This window comes from Corvus kubaryi, unplaced genomic scaffold, assembly GCF_017639235.1.
Source record: "Corvus kubaryi isolate FWS band 111438036 unplaced genomic scaffold, C.kubaryi_AGA036_p1.0 133, whole genome shotgun sequence".
Classification (NCBI taxonomy): Eukaryota; Metazoa; Chordata; class Aves; order Passeriformes; family Corvidae; genus Corvus; species Corvus kubaryi.
In genome coordinates this window covers 29297515-29316134 of record NW_024580667.1, presented here as the reverse complement: position 1 = coordinate 29316134, position 18620 = coordinate 29297515, and the positions used below count along the sequence as shown (strand labels likewise).

Genomic DNA, 18620 nt, shown 5'->3' with positions numbered 1-18620 from the left:
GCACCGAAAATTTATGACACTGCAACCCATTCATTTACCCTCACTGGTCTCTACTCTCTTTTCTTGTCCTTTACTGTCTCTCTATTCATATCTCTTCACTTGTTATTTCCAGCCCAGTGGCACGCAGCCTTTTTCTCCCCCACACAGATGTGTCAGAATAACAAGAAAGGCAGGGACAATGCCAGAGCACTACCCAAGCTCCTGAGTGGCTGCTAGGTCAAAGGTCAGGACTTTTCACCAGGATCTTCCTGAGCCAGGTTCAAATCTATAATTCATCTGGCTATATAAATTAAAGGGACTTTAAATGGTAACCTCATTCTTTAGCCAACCACACACTATTTTGGGGCTGTTCGTGGTCTTGTTATGATTTTTTGCATTTCAGATGTCAGGTGGCAGAGCCAGGTGCTCTGGTGAGCAGAGGACAGAGGTGAGGGCTCTGTCCTCAGGAAGGCAGGGTGGGGATGGGATGAGACAGAACCATGGTGGCTCTTCTTCCCTTTTATTGCTTTCTCTCTGTGTACACTTTCCCTCTTAATCCTGGAATGACCATAAAAGGGCAGTTCACAGTGAAGCGTAGCTGTGTGCTGAACATGATCTCATTCCCTGGGAATACGGGGATTTGAAAGGGATTCTCCTACTGTGCCTTATTGGTATCTTCTCCCTGAATGTTGTGCATGGAAAGGTGCCCAGACATTGTATTTCACTTCACATTAAAACTGTATGTGCAGTGTTGCAGTGCAGGTGGCAGTGGCCACTGCAGCAGAGCATTCAGAGGACTGGCGGACAGGCCTCCAGAACACAGAGGTCTGATTCTCACCCCGTGGTTATGGCGAGTTCCCATCTTCCTAGTGGTTCTTAGTTTACATGTTTTAAGTTTATTGGTTCAGGAGTTCTCCACCCAGTTTTATGTGTAAGTTGACGTTTATGTATTTCCCCATGTTGCTTATGTATTAGTTCTGGAAAGTTCTCCCTTCTTCGATGCCCCATTGGTCTACTCATGTAATTCCCTCACTTAGGTTATCCCTATTGGATATTCCTCTGTTGTCTCCTCCTCCTCAGTCAATTCCCATTGGTTGTTTCCCTTTGTTCCACCTCCATATAAAATGCTGTGCTCTCCCCTTTTCCCGGTCTTTGTCGCTGGATCCTCCCCTTGCTGTAAACCAGCTGGAACCTACACAGAGACTCCTCTCTCATCCTTTGCCTCTGCTGACGCTTTTACACCACCTTTGTTTGGGGCTCGTTCCTTGCAAAGGAGCCGGCCTTCCCTGCAAACTGCAGCTGACAGCTTTCCCTGCAGGCTGCAGCCGACCCCTGCCTGCTGCAGCTGTCACCAAGGATGTCTGCAGCTGGACACTGTGTGTCCTCGGGCAGCTCCAACAGTGTCAGTGCAGGAAGCAGGCATCATTTATCCAGTATATTTAGGAGACAAAAGTGGAAGGACACTGATTTGTTTTTCCATTCCCAGATGTAAAGCATATTTAGTTAACAAACTACCTGTCAGCCATTTAGTCTGCTGGAAATAACTCATAACAAAAGTTATGTTTGCTTCACCTTAAAATTCTCATTCCAGGAAAAGTTTTGAATGTATTTTGACACTTCTGTTGCCACATAACAGATTTACATTTAAATTCTGCATTTATTATTATTTATTGATATTAGAACCTCATGCTGGATACATACAGCAAATTTCAAATTCGATGACAATAACTTTTATAAGAATCAAGCATCCTGATAGACTTAATGGTCAAGACTGATCATGTACGAAAAGGAAATCTTAAAGTGTAATTGACTAAGGGGAATTTTTGCTGCACAAGAAATACAAGATTAGTTACGTTTATAGCTCATGGAGACACCTGTGGTTACAGAGGAATTCTTCTCAATGAGATTCCTAACAATCTTATAAGTTTTAGTCTGAATTTCCTTTTTAATGGTTCTGTGACTGGCTTCCTACATCCTTTGTTCAATTCCTAAATAAGTGGTCTATAATTTTCCTTAGATGAGGATCATCTAGTCAGTTATACGCCAGACATGAACATACTGTTAACAAATTTCACCATAAAATATGATCATTTATGTATATTTGATTGAAAGCAGCTGAAATTTTTTGGTTAGCAGAAATAAATTTCTGTTGAAAATAATACACTATTTTGAATTGAAAGTATTCTCGTTTCTATGTATATGCTGATACTTTTAATAGATAACAGAATTCATAGAAGCATGATTTGTGTGAGAAAGGAACACATTCTGCTTTTGTATGCATACAGCTTTGTACTGCACCAGCAAAGCTGTTAGGGATTTAATTGACATTTAACATTAAAATTATCAAAACCTTCTTGGTGCAACAATAGAAAATCAAACATTGTCTGGTTATTTCTCCAGGTTTTTGTGATATAAAATGTGACCTTTTGCTTTTATTAAACCCAGCATAACTAGAAATATTTCCATAAATTTTCAAAATTGATGAAAAAAAGTCTGAATCTCAAATTGGAAGAATTTGAAATTAATAGGAAGTCCACTCAACAAAAGCTCTGCTGAAAGTCAAAGGTAAATCTGAAATCTTATCTTCTGTTCTCATGACTTCATTAACATAAATTTCATTATATTTTTTGTCTTCATAACTGAAATTCATACTAATGCACGAAAATAAGAAAAGTACCACATCCCATGGCTGTCCAGTAATATGCCTAATTTTAAACATTAAAATAAAAAAGACACAGATGGGTTAAGTACTTGGCTAAACTGGAGTAAAAAATATAAATCAATGGATTTAAAAAATTTTGTTCCCTACACAGTGTGCTGGCCACATCAGTGAGATATTTTGTTCGGTAGGTTTTGCATAAAGCTTGTGTTTTTCTAATGATGGTTGGGAGGAATGTTTTAGCATTGCAACCTCTTCAAAGAGCCTCCTAAAATGCTCTACAAGAAAAAGGAGACTGTTAGTCAATAAGAGGAGCACTTTGTTTCCTCATGTGGTAGTTTCTTTGTATCTCATGGTTGCAGTTGCTAGTGCTGACTCAATAAAATAAATCTTAAATTTGCCGTTTAGCATATATGATTTATGATGTTTGTCTGTTTAGCCGTGTTTTTTTTTTTTTTTTTTTTTTTTTTTTTAACATTTGCTTCAGCTGGAAAGGTTTCCACATGCCAGTGTTCACAAAGTATGTTTTACTGTCTAGGTGCTGAGCTATTTTGGATTACAGAAATAGTAATCGGAAATGAAAATATGTGTTCTTTCTAGAATCTTTGACAAATAACTTCTGTTTACATGATGAGCTTTGAAGGAGAAAATATCCTTAGAGAATCCAATGGAGATACTAATATATCAACTTTGTTTTATTATTTCAGTTTGGCATCTCATTTCTTAAAACATTGTGTTTAATTAAAAGCAAAGTCCTTATTTATAGTTATCTAGAAATAAAACAGGACTATTTTGCTAGCAAGAAATTAATAAATATTTTAAGATTATATTTATTAGTACAGAAGAGGATTTATTTTTTATTAACATTTGATTCAGGAAGTGTGATGACAAAGTGGTTAAGATTGGAACTAGCTTTCCATTTAACAGCTGATTTTTGTAACTGTCCTAACATACCCATACTTACTTGAACTGGCCTAGAACCTGCTAAATAAATAAAGATGCAAATAATTTAGCAGTCCAAGGAAAGTATGCCACCATATCTTTGGTCTACATGCAATTTAAGGGCCATGTATATCACAAAAGATAGGGAGTACACATTTCACAGTAAGAACATGAAAATTACTGGTATGTAGAGTTGTAAAATGAAGACATCCTTGCATAAAGAGGAATCCAAATATTGAAAGTGTTAAAAGGGTTGTTTACTACTCTAGAGATGAGTGGTGAATGGGACTGCTTTGCAAGTAAGTATTAGATAACAATGGGGGCACTTGGATGTGGTGACAGTGAGAGAGAATACACTGGTCTGACTTATCTTTCAATTTTGCTGTCATAAAAAAGGTGATTTTTTACAAAGAGACAGCCTCTGCTTTATACATCTTTATCCAAACTCATGATGGAGCGAGGGCACAATTCCACTATAAAAAAACTGTAAATCAATGTAAGACCCTCCAAGTTTAACTTTGTCCGTCTATTTAAACAATTAAAAAAAATTCATTCTGTGTTCTCCTCAGGAGTTCTTTGCTATCTCTAAAATGCTCCTTATTTTAGCAAACACAGGTGTCAGAGCAGGATGGAAGAGACACCTCTGCAGTTTCTACTTGCTGCATTGGCTGGATCTCCACTGACTGCAGTGACACCTTAGCCATCTCCCATAAGTTGTCTTCCTAGTGGGCACTTGGTTTTAGGTGGATGAATCTGAAGCTGAATCCCACAGTTCAGGACATGTCAGGGAACTTTGGTGTAAGTCAGATGTTTCTGACTTTGAACAGTTGTAGCAGTGTAATCACAATTTCATGGCTAATGAAGTGGAATGCACTGAGCTCCATGATGCTGGGACTAGACTGCTGCTGGTACCTCTGCTTGAAGACTTAACAGGGCTAGCTCAGACCTATCCACACTATCTACATTGATCATCTATGATTTGCGGTGTAACTGGTGACACCCCAGGAAACCATCCTGCTTTAAAAAGCAAAATCTCACCATTCATGGCAGTCACAGCAGAATATGGGAAACCAGCAAGCCTGTGTTCCAAAGACTGGGAAACCCAAGCTGAGCACATCTACACCCTTTAAGCATCTTCAGAGAAAATGGAACAAACCCTCAGACTGGCAAAATACCTGTTTTTTTCATGAGCCCTCAGTGTGGGAGGTGGCTGTGTTTAGCATTTTGGGGTAAAGGCTATTACCATTCCCAGTAAGCCTCAGGCTCTAAGTGGACTGATGAATGATGGGGATGAGGGCCCATGAACTGGACTGGCTGAAACACAGAGACGGAAAATGTGCTCTGGATGGGGGGGTGCCATTTCATTCTTTGTGCTGAGGTCCACACTATTGCTCTTAACCTTGTTTCTGAGTTAGAGGGGAATAACGGAGACTGAACTGGAGGAGACTGTGATTGCTGAAAATATACTTTGGTGGCCTAATATGTCTCAGATGACGCTAATGGGCATTCTTCAAAGAATTTGAGGAAGGGCAGAACTAGGCCAGACCATGCCCTTTTGATAAACTCTTGATATTGCTCATGCCTCTTTAAAGGTTGGGGATTTATATAGAGAATATGAGTCCTAATTAACTGTTGAACAAGAAACTCTATTTCCTATGCATTTTAATGATATTTTGAGAATATCTTGTGCATTTGTTTTATATCTTCCTGTAAAAGGACACATTTTTTTCTTAATGCAAACATTCAGAGTGTCACTGAAGGCACTGTTGGATTATGTACAGAGCTTGTGAGATGGTTCAGTAGCATGGTGTAAGCCAGGAGGTAATACAAGAATTCTAATGCAAGAAATTGTCTTCTGCCAGATGGAGCTGTACCTTGCTGATAGGTGTTTACAAGGCTGCTTATAGAACAGCAAATGGCTCTTGGGCCTTTTGTCTAGCTTTGGGACCAAAATGGCCTGGTTAATCTAGCAATATTTGCATCTGTTAGTTGTGATATCACCTTTTTCTTTTCTTTCAATGCTTGTTGAATTTAAATGGAATTTACAGAAACATACATTACCATATAAGTTGCAGGTGTATAGACTCATGTAACAGAAGGTCGTATCCCCAGGCTGTAGGAGCTATCTATCAGTTCCTGAGGCTAGCACGATGTTTAGTAGCTATATTGCTCTTGATTCCCAGGATTGTGAACTGAAACAGTCAAGGCAAAATCTTTCAGTATTGCAGAATATTTTATTGTTCTTTTGATACTAATTCAGTTTTTGAAGTCCGGTGTGTTTCTTCTGGTAAGCACTTCTTTTGGAAATATACTGTGCTTCCGGTTCATGCCATGCTAGTACAAGGCACAGTTACTGTGCAGGTAGTGTCATGAGGATTGCATTAATGTGCATGTTCTCAACCCCGGGCTGCCTATTCCACCCAGGTCTGTTGTGCTGAGTTGTGCACTTGCTGATACCACAGATACAAGTTCTTGTCAAGGCCCTGCACAGTTAAAAAGCAAGGCAGAGTAAAACACTGATCAAAAACATGGTACCTGTCCAGCCAACTTGTAGTCTGGGTATAAGATTGTTCGGTAGTAATGAATACAAAGAAAAGGCTAATTTAGGCTGCTAAGGTGAGGTGTTTGACCTGCCCTGTACTTCCTGTGGTGGGGAAAAGATGAGTGGCCTGTGGTGTGGAAAGTTTTGGTGGGGGCATTGAACTGGGGAGTACCATTCCTAAAGCTCAACAGCCAGTTTTGTAGTGAAAGATGATACACTACAAATGATCATAGAGATGTGCAAGGAAATACCTGCGAATGGCAAACAGAAAAACAAATCTCTTTCTTTAAGAAAAGTGAGGAGGAATCTGGTACAGATAAGTAGTGGCATTGATCAGAAATGGGGGAGCAGTTTCCTTTCTGTTTTTCATTTGCAATCATTCATATCCAGCTGTAGCTCTTCTTATCTCCTTTGCATTTTAACCATACGTAAAGTGTTTCACATACATCAGATATCTGCAAATCTTTTTTGCTCTCTTTATTTTGCTTTGAAACCAGTTCTGTCTAGCACTGCAGGTGGCTTCCCTTCAGTCAGGAATAACTGACCTTTTGTGATTTGTGTCTGCACATGTGAGAACTCCATTGTCATCCTGTGCTTGTTCTCTTTAGGGCAGAGATGTTGCTGCATGTTTTAGGGACATAGCAAGCACAAGGTTTGTAGAAAGAAGTCAACTGTTTTATCAGATGACTTACTGAGTGTAGGGGGAAAAATGTGTGAGTTGATCTGAAGATAGATAGGGACCTCAGTGCTTATTTATGTGTATATGTGCTTATCTCTTTGTGATAGCTCTGTTGATTGCTGCCTAGCTCAGAGTGCCTTAATTTCGAACATCCCAAGTTCGGTGATGTTAGTCCAGCTGAGAGAGAGACACAAAGAAGTGTAATACTGAATTGCAAAGAATATGTCTGGTACTATCAGTTGTGCCAGGGCAAAACGAAGTGGAAGAATACTGTAAAGGTGGATTTACAGGCAGTTTGGGGGATGCCTACCAGTGCTAGGAAGCTTTTTGGGAGTAAGCTACTAACTTGAAATATAACAAATGGTGATGAGGGCTAACACCAGGATGCAGCTGGAAACATTGCACTGTGAATAAACAGTGTGAATAGATGGATTTACATTACTAATCTATGTAAGCTGACAATACTTGTGCTTTTGTAAGAAGAGAACCAGTGAAGGGATGCAAAGAGAATCGTGCAATGATCAAACTTTTGGATTTGGAGAATAATCCTTGGTATTTCTTGAAGACAAAGAAAACTTTGAGAGACAGAGGTGGGAGAGCCATAAGTTAATCTTTTAGTTATGTGAATAGTCAGGAAAGAACACTTAAGCAGAGCTAATCTGTAAGAGCTTTGGAGGTAACTTGAAATGTGAGTCCAAACTGACTAAAATGATATGTGAGGATAAGGAGTGATAGTGCTATGAGAAAAGGAAATAAATGGAAAGATTTGCAGGGGTAAAAAAAAGAGAATGGTGCTGCCTGTCACGTAGAGTAAACTGATAGCTACACATCAGTAAAGACCTGGCAGAGGAATGCACTGAACTTTGATTTGAAGAGAGTGAGGTTAGATTAATTGGAGGGAGCGGGATCAGTGAATTGTCAGCACAGGAGTCATTGATGAATTCCATGTATTCTGTGGTGAAATTATCCAGAGTGAGAGGCAAGGGAAGTGGGAGAAGAGGGTCAAGAACAGCATCTCTTTGGCAAGAGGACACAGTGATGCACATGTGAGTAGAGATCACTGGAGAGCTGGAAGATGAAGAGGCCTCCAAGGCCAAGAATAGTACAGGCAGACATGTCAAAACCAGTGACTTGCCAGGAGGAAGAGAAAGGAACATTGCTTCTAGTTTCACTTATGAGGTCAGTTCAGGGGACTCCAGTGAGAATGATTTTGTTGGCAATAAAATGAAATGTTCTATTGTTATCAAGTCTTTTTAAAGTTAGTGTTGCTGGCAGAAGGAAAAAAAAAAAGAGGCCAACTGAGGCTTGAAATGGAATCTCCTCTTGGTTGTAGTAGTTTACGTTACAGCTTATTGAGGAAAATTTAATTTTTTGCTATTATACACTAACATGGAGGAAAACTACATGACCTGCATTAGATTGTAGAGCTGATCCCACCAGATGCTGTGAATACTGTACAAGATTTATGCTCTTTTCAAGGAGAAATAGGCAGAAGGTAATGTATAACTTTCTCATTGGCCCCGTAGGGCTTTTTGACTTACAGCATGAACTAATTTCCTTTCTCTGCCACAAATGCATGTACATGCATTCCAAGGAGAAGAAGCTTTATATCTGGTATACTGACATTCAAAAAGCCATTGGTTAAATCTTCAATCACTTCTCATGTTTACATGGCCTTCAGTGTTGTCTCAGTGCTCTATTCAGACTGCAGAATAAATATCTCCTCAGTTAAATGGTTACTAAGATTATCCCATGTTTTCAATATTGTACCGCAAATCTGAGTACATTCTTCTGACACAAAGTATATTTAGTCAGTGTGTATTCTGAAGTGCTAGCAATTAGTATGTCAATGCATAGAAGAATTTGAAACACTAAATATGTGCTGAAGCTTATCATTAAATAAATTACTTCAGGGACACATGTGCAAGTTGTTTATTTCCATTGTAACTACCAGAGCACAGTACATGTGGTGCAAACTAATAATATAGTTGCCTTTAGAAAAAGTTTTCAAATACATTTTCCATCCTCAATAATTTCAGCCGATACATAAAAACAGTTCACTTGTTCTTCATATTTTGGCAGATATTATTCTTCATCTGAAGAATAATTGGAGTTTTCAGGTATGAGGTAAACTGATGGAATATTAATTTTTGGCTTTGTGAGACTTCTGAACAGTATTTAGAATATGCAACTGTTCAGAATAGAAACTGCATGCAGAAGTATTATCACTTTGAGCCATAATTCTACATACATTATTCCCTACTCAAGTGATGTTTTCATGTTCAATAGGTATACATCTGAGTAGTAAACTGATTAAAATCTGGAAGTCTTTGAACCTTCTTAGAGATAATTCATTAAGTCATACAGCTTTTAAAAATATTTCAGTAAATGGAACTTCACTTTTCTACTGCCTGTTGAAGTCTGAAGTATATACTGTGGAGGTATCAACAGCAGTGCTCGAATTAAATCATGTTGAAGTTTAAAATTAAATTGTGATAATATTTTTTTCTTTTTTTAATAAAGGAATTTTAGTTTTTCTGTATAACTTAACAATTCCTTAGGAATTATACAAAATTTCAAAATGTATGCTAATTCATGCCAAATTTTAACTTCACATTTCTTTCTCTTCCCTGTTACCTTCCCATGCCTATAAGCACTCTGATAATATTGGAGACTAGAACTACATAATGGAAGCACATTCAAAGCTAGATCCCTTGCTCTAATCCTTCCTGAGTCATATAGTTTACTCCTTGTAACAAGTATGTTTCTGAAAAAAAAAAAAAAAAGCCTTTGAAAAGCTTTTTGTTCCTTTCTTTTCATCAAAGCCTAACTTTTCATCTGCTTTTCTGTACGATCATATTGCTGTGAATGTGTCACCATGTTTTCCACCTAATAACTTCTGAATGTGCTTATCAACTTCAAACACTTTTGGCAGGGAAGAGAATGGTGGGGAAAGGGGGCTTGATGTCTCAAGTATAATCACAATCCCTGAAATGTCATCAAAGTTGGTGTCTGGGAAGAGGAAAGAAACCCTATTAGTATTCTCACTGAGGGAAGGAGCAGTCTGAGGCCACACTTCTTTACACACCAAAAAAATCCATGTAGGTGAGCATCATTATAAGTTATAGAAGAAAGGTTTCTACCTAGACAGAAAGTCAATCAAACTTGAGACACAAATAGGTAGGAAATAAGGCTCCATTATTTTCTGGTGTTGATGGAGCTGCTTGTCAGTAAAGGCAAGATTTATCTCACCTCACTTTTCTGTTCTACAGTGTTATCTTTATTTCCATACTTGGCTTTCATTGTAGTCAATGGAGAGAAACAGCTCTCAAAAGGTGATTCATTTCAGAGTACAAGTTGTGTGCCCAGGAACAGCACTTGAGCTCGTAAAGAAATGGGAGAAGATAGTCCTGTTCTGACAAACTGTGTGTCCAAAGTTGTGGATAAATGATTTGGTGGGAGTAGGGAGGAAAAAGAGCTTGAGAAGGGATCAAGTCCAGGCAAGCAGAGGTGATTCTAAGAAGAGAAGAATTAGTGAAGTGCTTGCTCATTTACATGCTTTTTGTAATTTGACTTGAAGAGAAAAAGAGCCAAACTGCCTTAACTCATTTTCTGTTTCTATTCCACCTGGGAGATGATACAAAGTTCATACACAGTTGTTTGTATTGAGCAACACATATCTGAATTTTCACATGTGTAATGTCTTATGTGCTGATATAAATTGGTTTTGTTGTCCAAAAAATTACTACTTTTTTCGGCTTCATTCAGATTCATCAAATGCCAAGTTTCTAGTTAATTACAACATTCTCAATTTGATTAGATAGTCACTATAGTTGCTGAAGTAGAGTCTTATTCAAATACTGTTGAAATTAGAAAGTGATTTTTTAATTAAATAGGGTATTTTTGCAATTACCAGAATTATTCAGTGCTGGATTTGAGAGTATTTGATTGGAGAAATTCTGTATCTCCAAACAATGTTTTGCAAAACAATTTGCAAGAGGTCCAAACAAAAAGGTAACTTAGATGGTAGAAAGAGGTATGAAATCTGGGAAACTCAGAGAACATTGTTGGTATGAAACTTATATACATTTGCCATATGTGCCCTGATTAACAAGCCTTCTTATGAGAAAATATTCATTTTTCCTCAGCTAGAGCTTGATTTATCCAATGCTCCATGTTTGCCTGCCAAGGCATCATACAGACTTTTGGAGTCACATCAGAATATGGTTTTACAGGGCATTTAATTTTCTCGAATAATTAGATATTTTTAATAGAACTGGCAAAGTGATTTTCCCTGTAACTAGACAATGTTTCAAACAGATTATCCTGGTGTCTCCCAGTACAATCAGAAGAAAGGAGTCTTTACTGTTTATGTTATTTTCATTATAATGCATTTGAGTTTAGAGCTGCTCGAAGGAAGTAGTGCTTTTTATGGAATAGGATATAGGGTTTTATTTTCTTGTGTAAATTAGACACTATTTTTCACACAAAAGATGTGGTAGTATTTACTGTTTCTCCTTGCTTTTTTGCTGCTTGAACTTAGCAGTAAATTTTTATAACTTAAAAAAAGAAATTATATTCCCGATTATATTTACATTCAGGGGTACCGCATTAATATAAACAACACTAGTAAAACACTTGAATTATAACTTCCTAATCATTACTTGTGGTTTTTCAGCTTCAATGAAGGTAACTTAAATAGGGCTACTCTAAAGTTTAAAACAGAAAAATAGCAGCTCAATAGGCTAAAACAATAATGGTTAGGTAATGAGAGTGGTTTTAAACTGATAGTGACTAAGAACTGCTTTTATGGGAGAAGGTACCAAACTTGCTCCTGAAAAATAAATCAAGTTTTGTTGGGTTGGGGAGCTTTTTTAGGGGGGGTGTTAGTTTGGGTTGCTAGGGGCTTTTGTTTGTTTGTGGTTTTGTTTGGTTGGTTTTTTGTTTATTTTTGTTGTGAGGTATCAGTTTTATTCCACATGTCTTTAAAAAGTCTAGTAAAGCAAAAGGAAAGGATTAGTCCTAGTAAAGACTATAAAAGAGTGTTGGGCTGGAGGATTTCTGTGTTTGACATATACTACTAAATATTACTAAACAATTTTAAAAGTATTTGTGGTTTTATTTTTTCTTTTTCTGTGTTTGTTATTAAGCCAGTTTTTTTTTTTTTACTTCTTGCTGATAATAAAGGCTGAAAAAAAGTATTAGAGTTTCAAAACTAAATGTCATCATATAGATGAATTGTTTTTCTAGTGCTATGGAAATTATCTAAAGAATAGACTTGCTAAAGGCAAAGGGAAAAAACCCCATCTAATTATTCCACTCAAGAAATACTCATATTCCATCTCTGGCACTCTAAGGATATTAGTACCTAGCTTTTGTTTCAGATTTTGTTTCATAATGCTACAGTAGAAATGCATTAAAGTGCATTCTCTTTCTGAGGCAGAAAATTCAAAACTCTGTTGACCTTAGCTGGAAAGGCCAAATTCAGAGAAATAAGCTAACATGGAAAAATGTCTTAAACATATCTGAAAAAATAATCCTGATATTTTTGAAAGCTAATGTGTTTCTCTGGTGGGACTTAGGTATTGTTCACAATCACTTGATGACACTTAAACCAACTGTTTGACTGTCCAAGCTGTTCAAAGGACTATTACCCTTCTGTGTTCTGTTACCAGCTAAGTGTGGACCTCTTTGCATGCTTACATTCCTGGAGTAGCAATCCATCTCTTCTGCTGCAGAGTTGGAGATGGGAGGAGAGAGACAGAAATTAGTGTAGCAACCATCTTAGTTTTTGCCCACTTGTTTAAAATATCAACATAGTTAATTATCTTCATAATTAAAAAAAATTCCGGTGATTTATTTCTGTTTTTCCTTCATTTCAATCACTCTAATTCCTATTCCCAACACAGGCCTCAGTAACACTCATGATGGTATGGGTTACATCACAACACCTGGACTAATGTGTCTTTCTCAAAGAAATTTCTGAAAATGTAGTTAATTTTTAGTAATTGAGAACTTGACTTTCTCAAGCTCTGACCTTTTAGTTGGAAGTTCCTTAAGGCTGTCTGCCATCTGTAACAATTAGACAGTGATGCTTCTGACTGACTTAAAACGTCTGTGAACTGGTCATGTAGCTTAGCCCATGTTTAAACATCCTGCTAGTGGTACTTATCTGCCTCCCCACACTATACCTCTTCCATCTTCTCCATCTGTTAGGTCTCCTCAGGGTGGCCTTGTTGTGGCCTTCCAGTACCTGAAGAGAGCCTATAAAAAAGATGGAGAGACCATACAAGACCATAATGGCTCCAAACAGAGAGTAGGCTTAGATGAGATATTAGAAAAGTCTTTACTGTGAAGATGGTGAGACACTGGAACAGATTGCCTAGAGAAGTTGTGGATGCCCCATCCCTGGAAGTGTTTACAGCTGGGCTGGATGGAGCTCTGAGGAACCTGGTCTAGTGAGAGGTTATCCTTGCCCACTGCTGGGAGGTTGGAACTAGATGATTTTTAAGGTGCCTTCCAACCCAGGCCATTCTATGATTTCTATGATTTTCTTTCATTTCATTACAAATGTTGGTATATATCTGTGACAATCCAGAGGGGTATATTTATATATTACTTATTTTTCTAATGCTTTTTATATGGGAGCTTTAACATGCTGTAGAATGGATGCACTTAGAATAAGATGCATTTTATTTAACCTTAGTTTGCTAGTGCACTTAAAACTAGACCCGTTTATAAAAGTTTTCCTTGTAATGAGCATGTAAGAGCTCAGATGTGTGATTTCTTTGGGGTAGAAAGGCCTGTACACTGTAGTGCACTATGATGGCAGTGAGGGCTTGTCAGGCTTCATCTTCCCCCTCATTTGCATTTGGTTAACATTTCATAGTGGCAGGGAAACTTCCAAGTGCACCCTGCTGGAATGAAAATCTCCACTCTGCTGTTCGCTTAGATTGTACAGCCTGTAGCATAGGGTTTGTGGTAGAAGGTTTACTGGCCTTACGTCATTAACAGCCTTTTATCAGGAGGCATCTGCTGAGTTCATAATGAAAAATAATCATTAGTGCACAGGAAACATCCTTCTACTTCTTAATTCAAAATGCAATTACATTGCTCCTTTGTCCTGGTGAACTTCTATACATGAGTTCTCTATCATTACATTGTGTGGCACAAGAATTGGAATCTCAAAGTGAGGAGAAAAAGAGGGGAACAGGGTGGAACATACTCTTTTTTGAGCAACATCTGGCTTTTTAGCAAAGTCGAGGGCTTTTAAAATAGTTGAGTGTGCTCTGATGAAATTATTAAAGAATGGGCTGATTAATCTCTACCATAAAATGTCATTTCCTTTTATCTTGTGCTTTAACCAAAATAAAAGAGTACATTTGGAAGAAAATAAAACCTAAGAAAAGTGCCCCAAGATACCATTTGTGAGGGTTGGGATTAAGGACATTAATGGAAATAACATTCAAGCAACTTCCTTTCCTGAATCCTCACTAAGAAAAAGCAAGAGAATAAAGACTCAGTAAAGGTTATTTAATTTGAAACATTTTGGAGCTAAAATAAATCACAGTTAATTTCTGTCATATCTGTTAATTTCTTTGATTTGTTTAGACCAAATACAAATGCAATGTAGTCTAAAAAATGGGTAGATACAGTTTGTTTCAAAAACATACAAAGTGTTTTATTTTATGCAACATTTCTATAGCAGGCAGATTTGAGCTATAAAAAGGTATTTTAACAAAAATGTCCTTAAGCCTTGAATTTGCTTTTTGCAAGGCAAAAAAGCATATAATTGTTGGAAGTGAGTTTACAATATGTTAAATGTTTCATAAAATACAGAAACTGTAACCACAAATATTGCAAAACCTATTTCAACAGTCCTAACACATTAATTTTTGCACAGTAAACCTCACTAGTTTTGTATAAATCTATCTCATTAGTAGAATATTTGTATCAGAACCATTCAAACAATTCATGAGAACAAATGCTGTCAGACAAGATATATTTCATTGATTTCGTCTTCTGGTTGGCCATGATGATTTTAATCTTCTTAAGCTCAGACTCACAACCACACCTCATTACACAGATGTGTGGAAGAGGAATAAGTATGGCTTTCCCAAGAAGCTGAACTAATTACATATATTTGCATTTCCTAGACTTTAGAATGGTGTGAAGGTTTCATAACAAAACCAGAAATCACAAATTGAGGATAAAATTTGTTTTGGGATCTGCCTAAAAGATGTGGAGGGCAAATATATTGCTAATATGTGATGATAGATCCAAGGTGACATGAAGTGCTGATGAAATAAAGAAAACACTAACAGATCATCTTGAATCCTTATGCCACATTTTATCATGGCATATCATACTTCTTTAGTAGGGTATGAAGTGAACTAGCCTGTCTATAGAGATGTTCCCCTAATAGTTGTAGAAACTTAGAATCCTTTAGGTTGTAAAAGACCCTGAATATTATCAAGTCCAAGCATTACCCTAACACCGCAGAGTCCGCCTCCAGGGATGGTGACTCCACATTTCCCTGAGCAGCCTGTTCCAATGCCTAACCACCCTTTCAGTGAAGCAATTTTTCTGAACATCCAACCTAAACCTTCCCTGGTAAAACTTGAGGCCATTTCCTCTTGCCCTATGACTGGTTGCCTAGAAGAGACCTTGCTTGACACCTTGCTACAACCTCCTTCCAGGTAGTAGTTGAGTGATGAGGTCACCCCTGAGCCTCCTCTTCTCCAGGCTAGACAAGCCCAGTTTCCTCAGCTGCTCCTCACAGGACTTGTGCTCCAGTCCCTTCACCAGCTCTGTTGCCCTTCTCTGGAGACAATCCAGCACCCCAATGTCTTGTAGCAAGGGGCCCAGAACTGAACACAGGATTCGGATTCAAGGTGTGGCCTCATCAATACAGGGGCACAATCACTGTCCTGGTCCTGCTAGCTGCACTATTTCTGATACAGGCCAAAGTGCCATTGGCCTTCTTGGTCACCTGGGCATGCTTTGGCTCAGGTTCAGTGGCTGTTGACCAGTGCCCCAAGGTCCTTTTCCGTGGGGTAGATTTCCAGCCACTCTTTCCCAAACCTGTAGCATTGAATGGTTTTGTTTGACCGAAGTGCAGGATGTGCATCTGGGTGGATCCAGCCAGCCACACAGACAAATTTATCTGTATTATGTTAGTCTTTCCCAGAAAAATATTGCCAGTAGTTCTGTGTGTTCAGGTTTGTTTCTGTACTTGAGGTTGTGTTCTTCCCTGGCTGTCTGCAGGATTTCACATTTTTCTATTGGAATTGTATATTTATTTTAAAAAGAAAGGTCAGATACCCTTGTCATCTAACAATTGTTTTGCTGATTTTTAAATGATCAATTCTAGTATCTTTTTTACTAGAAGTGATGTGTTTTCCAATTTTGTTTTCATAGTTTTTCTTACTGGTAACTAACTTACCATATATGAAGAGATTTTGGATAATTATCAGAGTCACTTGTTCTGACAGTCCTGTATTTAATCTCAGTTTCACTGCAGTGACCAAGACAAAGACTGCAACAAATTAACAGTCATTTGAAACTGCCAGGTGGAGCTGGCAGACCAACTATTCTCTCAGAATTAAAGTCTGAAATTTTTCTTTACATAATCAGAATTTTGGAAGGCCAATTTTTGAATTTTGGAAGGCTGATTGCTTATTCTGCATATAACTATGTCGAGGTTACAGCCAAAAACCTCTAGGAGAATATTCTAGAATGTAGGAGGCAAACCATAACACCTTTATATTTTCTTGCTCAGGATCTGATTTTCCCTATCTTAAATTTACTCCTGGCAGTAATTCTCTTGGAAATCTTGGCATAGACTCAAACAGACAGAATATCATGAGAAATTATTATAAATTTAGCAAGCAGATGAAAATAGAATTATAGGTTTTGTTCTGTGTTTTAAATTTCACATGAACTCCTATGTATGGTAACTAGTAGGTAAGCACACTGTAATTTTTATGTAATTCCAGACTGTATGAAATTCACAGTAATTTAATGTTAAATTAATGATCACTTGCAGTGTGAGCCACCTGTTCTCTGAGCTATGACAGGTGTCTGGATTTAAAGGGGTCATGGGCATGTGATAAACATTTTGAATATGTTTCCTTTAAGCTGTTGGTAAAGTCCATACTTTCCTTTCAGATAAACTGGATCAGTATGTCAAAGACTAAGAATGATGGAAAGGTTGATACAACTGAAATGATAGGACGTTCATAAGGTAGTCTACATTGAAAGAAAGGGAAAGAAAAAATAGGATGAATATTGTGGTTATATCCTTCTGTTGAAAAGAAAATTACTTACTTTGCAAATTGAATTATGACATTTCATTAAAATGTGTAACTTTCCTTTTGTTCAGAACTAACCTTATGTATGTCCTAAGCATGCCCACACCTGAGTCTCATTTTTGAGGCTGCTTTCAGAAGCTTTTAGATGTCCTTTTAAGAATGAGCTCATGTTTATCAAAATTCCAGAGCAAAGCACTGCATGAAGTGAGACACTGTCCAAGATTGAGAAGAATTATCTTCCTGTTCTTCAACAAATATTTTCTGATGAGATGTCAATCTTCAGATGAGCAGATGATGCCTACTTAATCCTGTGTTGAATAATAGAGGAACAAATAAAAGTGTGAGAATCACAGATTGGTTGAGGTTGGAAGGGACCTCTGGTGGTCTCTCTCAAGCAGGACCACCTAGAGCCTATATCCCTGGCCCACATCCAGATAACTTTTGAATACCTGCAAGGATGGAGACTCCACAATCCCCCTGGGCGACCTGTGTCAGTGCTTGGTCACCAGCAGAGTAAGAAAGTGTTTCCTGATGTTCAGACAGAACCTCCTGTGTTTCATTTTGTGCTGTCTCTGGTCCTTTCCCTGGGCATCACTGAGAAAGGCCGTGTGCTGTGTTTTTTACACCATTCCTTCAAGAACTTATACAAATTGATGAGTTCTCCTCTGAGCCTTCTCTTCTCCAGGCTGCACAGCTCCAGCCCTAATGCCTTTCCCTGTATGATTGATGCTCCAGTCCCTTAATCATCTTTGTAGCCCTTCATTGGACTTTCTCCATTATGTCCATGTCTCTTGTACTGGCAAGGCCCAAACTGGATCCAGCACTCCAGGTATAGCCTCAGCAGTGCTGAATAAAGGGAAAGGATCACCTCTCTTGACCTGCTGGCAATATTTTCCTAATGCATCCCAAGATACCTTCCTTGTTGCAAAGGCGCGTTACTGGTTCATGTTCAGTTAGTGTCCACCATCTGTCCAGCCCGTGTCTGTTTCTGCAAAAGCTGAGGTTATACCTTCTATAGAACTTGCAGTATGAAGCTGATACAAATTGAGAAAAAGCAAAATTTTAAGCCTGATGAAAGTCCACCAGTTGAATTTAAATTGTGCATTAAATTGCAAGTACAAGTAGGAGTAGAAGTTAGCTTTTTCTTTTTTAACTCTGAGCCCTGTCTACCACCAGGCTTCTTTCACTGCTAGTGGTTTGGTCTTGGGAGATTTCTGCTGTTGATTTTCAACTGAGAATCCACTGAAGGTTTCCCATTTCTTTGGAGACATGCTTCTTCCAGAGATTTCCCCAAGGATACACAGGCTGTGAAATTATGAGCTGTCAATGAAGGTAGTGTCCGTAGGCAAGGTTTTCATGCATGAGAATATTTTGTATTTTGTGTTCCAAATCAGGAAGATCAGGGCACTGAACCTGGGTCTTATACATACTGGATCCTGCTGGCTCTTGAAGCATCACAAAATAGAGCTGCAAGGTAATGTAGGAGATAGTTTGTTCAAGAAAACT

General features: G+C 38.0%; 1 protein-coding gene and 1 long non-coding RNA gene across 9 annotated transcripts in view; one reads left to right on the top strand and one right to left on the bottom strand.

Annotated features, from left to right (window-relative positions):
• OCA2 (OCA2 melanosomal transmembrane protein) overlaps nt 1-18620 on the top strand; it is a 191536-nt gene that overhangs the window by 167892 nt on the left and 5024 nt on the right. The window lies entirely within an intron of this gene.
• The window catches only part of LOC121670699, a 39802-nt gene continuing 36562 nt past the window's right edge, over nt 15381-18620 (bottom strand). The window contains exon 3 of the long non-coding RNA XR_006018220.1: nt 15381-18581. This is a non-coding gene — a long non-coding RNA (uncharacterized LOC121670699). The remainder of the gene's footprint in view (nt 18582-18620) is intronic.